The following is a 4,640-nucleotide window of genomic DNA, read 5'->3' on the forward strand; positions in this document are numbered from 1 at the left end:
TAGCATAGATATGCAGCTACTGTCTCTTAGTTCAATGAGAAGCAAGTTTGAACTAATAGTGTTTAGACAAGATATCATGTCTGTATCTTGTCCTCTGAATAACTACTTTGACGACAACAATATGCAATGTATCAATTATTGTAACTGTACTACTAACCTGCTTTGAAATTGTCTCATTGCCGCTTCTTTCTCAAAAAAATTAATATAAAAAATGTTATGTAAAGAAAATAATTTAAAAATCCTTTCAGTCAAATTGGAATTTTAATAGTCTCATCAAGCAAAAGGGACAAGAAAGGGGGAATATCAGCATTTTTCAGTAAGAAAAAAGTACATCTTAGAATTAAGAAGAAGACTCCCTTGTGACAGGCATTCAATTCTGTGAAAACCTTCAGTTTAGCTACTTCTTCCTTCGGGGTTCTCAGGATACGCCTGCTTTAAGGCAATCCTCTGCTGCCCTTTTTCTTGATGAACACACAAGTCTAAGAAGTTGCATATTGTTTTCTTCTTGAAAGTGGAATAACAAACTCAGATTCCCCTCCCCCCCTGTGTCACCTGACGCATGCTCGGCAGCACTGGGACCCCCTTGGGTCTGCCCACTCCTGCAGTGCAGACCTTTCTCCACTCCAGGCAGCCCTGCTCCTTTCCCCTCAATACCTTGACACAGACTCCCTGGCTTTATTCCTGTCATGTGTAACTAGATGCGCCCTGAATCCGCCTCTGAACTGATTCATTTTAAGAAGAAGGAGCTCTAGGGAATGAAATTGACAAAATTTAGTAACTATTCTTTTGGTACATTAGACCATAGGAGCAATGAATATATTGATATAATAGAAAAAATCAAAAATGAATACTTTGAGGCCCGGCCAAATAGCTCAGGGGATTAAAGTGCCTGTACGCAGGTGCAGGGGCCAGGGGCTCGATCCCCAGGCCTGCCGTGCTGGCCCAGTCTCTGGGGCATGCTGAAAGGGCAATTGAGACTGGGCCTGGTGGTGCGTGCCTATAATCCCAGCTCTTGGGACAATGTAAACAGGTGGATCACGGTAAGTCTGATGTAGCAGTGAGACCCTGAACATCCTGTAGACCCTTCCCTAAAAAAAAAAAAAAAAAAAAAAAATTAACACTTTGTATGAAATCAGCATGGTAGTTGCAAAAAAGCCCCCCCAAAATACAGACCTAAGGATCAATGGAACAAATAAGATAATGCAGGCAATGCTACAAACACACTCAACAACCTTATGTTTGACATGGGAGCAAATGTTTAATGAAAGAAAGATAGTGTCTTTAACAAATGGTGCTGGAAAAACTGTCTTTCTACATGCTGAAAACTAAAACTACATGCATGCATATCACCAGGCATTAAACTAATATCAAAATGGATTAAAAATATAAACATTTAAAAAGAAACACTAAGTCTACTGCAAGAGGAAGTAGGTTGAAATTCTGGAGACATATAAATAGGCACAGAGTTCATGAGTGAAAATGAAACTGCATGAGAAATACTTCAAAGAATCAAAAACTGGAATCTAATATTACTGAAAAGAATATTCACACCAGAGACTGGGCCAGCACGGCAGGCCTGGGGATCGAACCCCTGGCCCCTGCACCTGCATACAGGCACTTTAATCCCCTGAGCTATTTGGCTAGGCCTCAAAGTACTCATTTCTGTTTTGTTCTATTATATCAATATATTCGTTGCTCCTATGGTCTAATGTACCAAAAGAATAGTTACTAAATTTCGTCAATTTCTAAATTTTGCTTAATGGTATCATTATTGCTAATTTGCTACTTTAGCCAGGGCATCATGCATGTTTTCAGCCCTTGTTCTCCCTTGGGTAGCAAGATTGTGAAGCACTTGTGTCCTAACCTCACCAAACCTCTACAAATGATGCAGGAGTGGGGGGAGTGCCTTTGGGAAACCAATATCCCATTCTAAATTAGTTGTGGGTGGATTGGCCAGATAGCTCAGTAGATTAAAATACCTGCTTAGTCAGACACAGAGACTGGGGTTTGCTCCCAGAGTGCAGTGTTATCCCTGCCCCAGTGGTGCACTGAGACTGTGATTGAGACTGGGTGTGGTGGTGCACGCCTGTGATCCCAGCACTTGGGAGGCTGAAAACAGGAGTATAGCTATGAGTTGAATCTGTGTAGTGAGGCTCTGTAACCCTGTGCTAAATACATACAATTTAAAAAAAAAAACGTGAAAACTTTTAATTCAGTTGTGGGCTTGGGAGATAGTGCAGTTGTCTATCTGTGTTTGAACCCCAGAACCACATGCTGTGCCAGCCCCAGGTGCACTGGGCCAGCCAGTAAAACCGGGTGTGGTGTTGCAAGCCTGTAATCCTAGCACTAGGTGGGCTGAGAGAGGAGGATCTGTATAAGTCTGAGCTACATAGGATGACCCTGTGCCAAGTAAATAAATAAATACTGAAAATAATAAATTAATCAGCAGTGTATGATCTCGAGACAGATACAAAGCAAAAATCTCCAACAAAGAGAGCATATCCTTTTACAGAGATATACAGAAAGAAATGAAGAGTCAGATAATTTTTCTCTTTGCCCCTGGCTATACAAAGTTCCCCTAATTAATTAAAAATTGCATTATTGAAATTCATGTGTAACCACAGTTGAGCCAAAATTGATATTTTATTATTTTTTTCCATACATTTATTGAGAAACAAATAACAATGAGACAGTTTCAAACCAAACTGGTAGGACCATTTCAATAATTAACACATTGCATACATTCTTCTTAGTGGTTAATTGCTGTACAAGATGCAGACATGATATCCTACTTACAAACACCATTAGAACAAATCCCTCTATTCATTAAGAGAATGTAACTATATATCTATCCTAACCACTTTGAATACACAGATACAAAATGGACATTCATCTGTATTCCCTTTTTTTGTTAAGTTCCGTTATTTGAATATTATAGGTGTGTAAACTCAGCAAAATATTCTAAAAGAGTCTAGTAGCCCAAAATAGTATTGGGTCTTCTGCTTGACTGGCAATGTCAGAAATATATATTGAAAAATATATACAAACCTCTATAACTAGTAGATAGAAACTCGCAAATTATTCAATGTTTTTCCCTTTTCATGTCAAAGTTATTAGACTGTCATGTCCAAGCCTTTCATATACTCATGGTATCCAAAACGTATGTAAACTAGTGGTTTTCAGTTTCCCTAATTTTCAAACTCAAATGTGACCTAATTTTAGTATGTTCAGTACCTACATAGTATTTTAGACGTAACTGAGTCTTATATTTCACCTTCATAAATATTTTAAAAGGCAGTCCATTTTGTCTTCATAAATATGAAATGCAACTGTGTGTAGAAAGAAGAACACAAACATGGTGAGTCTGAGCTGGCAATGCCTTGTTTGATGGCCCTCATCACTATGTTGTAGACATTTCAAATTCCTACATGCAGCACCATGATTCACCTCCAGTTACTTCAGTAGATGTCTTCCCTGCTCAAGATGACCCAGTGAACTACAGAAGAAAGCACTGCACCTAGCTGCTCTGTGTTTTTGGACAAAGCATGAGACCTTATCATAATACTCAGCAGAACTCAAACTTAGTAGTTGAAAGTCTCTCTTGCTTTTTTTTAAAATTGTTTTGTGCAGGGTCTCCCTAAGCAGCTCTGACTTTGAGCAATTCTCCTGCTTTCAGCCTCCCTATTGGTGGGAATACAGGTGTGTCTCAATGTGCCTGGACTCAGTGCCTGGCTCAGCACACCCGGGGCCAGTGCAACATGTGGTGCCAGAGATCAAACCCTATTCCCCGTGCTTGCCTAATCAGGCTCTTAGTCTGCAGAGCTATCTCATGTGACCTAAAGTCCCTCTTTCTTGAACCATCACACATTCTCGTTCAGTTAAAAATATCTCATTGTAGTAATCATGGAACAATGAGATTTGTAGACAAAACAGGGACTACTGTATAGTTTTAAGAAGACCTCAAGATTTTCAAGATGCCATGAATTGTGGTGCTATAATGAGCAATTACATGAATTATGTATTCTGTACAATTTATTTTACAATGAGAATTAAATGTGAAGTGTTCCAATCACCTAAACAGTCATGCTAGGTCATTGATCATTTGTTGTTGTTGCTGTTTTCTCAGCAATTCTAGGGATTCATGACATAGGCTTCATGGGACACTCCATACTCCATCCTCTTTCATGTTCTGAACCATGCATCCTGGTTGGATCACTGCTAAGAACTTTAGATAAACTCTCATACATACATATTCTGCCTGTAAGAGGAAATACTCTAGGAAAGTTCTGATACCCAAGAAAGGCTAATGCTGAACTGAAAATCATGGACATAATTTCCAAGTCACCCAAACAAGCATACAATTTCCATATCTTCTATTAACTTGTTATTAATTTTGTGATGCATTTTTGTGTATGTGAATCATTCCTTTTATATCTGAGATGAAAGCAAATTTATTATGAAGCATTAACTTTCTGATGTACTGTTGAATGCACTTTTCTGGTATTTTTGAATTCTGATGTTTTAGTCCTGAAGGAAAGCTTGCCATTGTATGTTAATTGGAAGTCCCGAGGACAAAGAGGTCCATTAGTGCATATCTTATGAAATTAAATAACTTTTTATGTTTTTGTTACAGGGTCTCA

Source organism: Octodon degus, unplaced genomic scaffold, assembly GCF_000260255.1.
Source record: "Octodon degus isolate 3935 unplaced genomic scaffold, OctDeg1.0 scaffold00155, whole genome shotgun sequence".
Taxonomy (NCBI): domain Eukaryota; kingdom Metazoa; phylum Chordata; class Mammalia; order Rodentia; family Octodontidae; genus Octodon; species Octodon degus.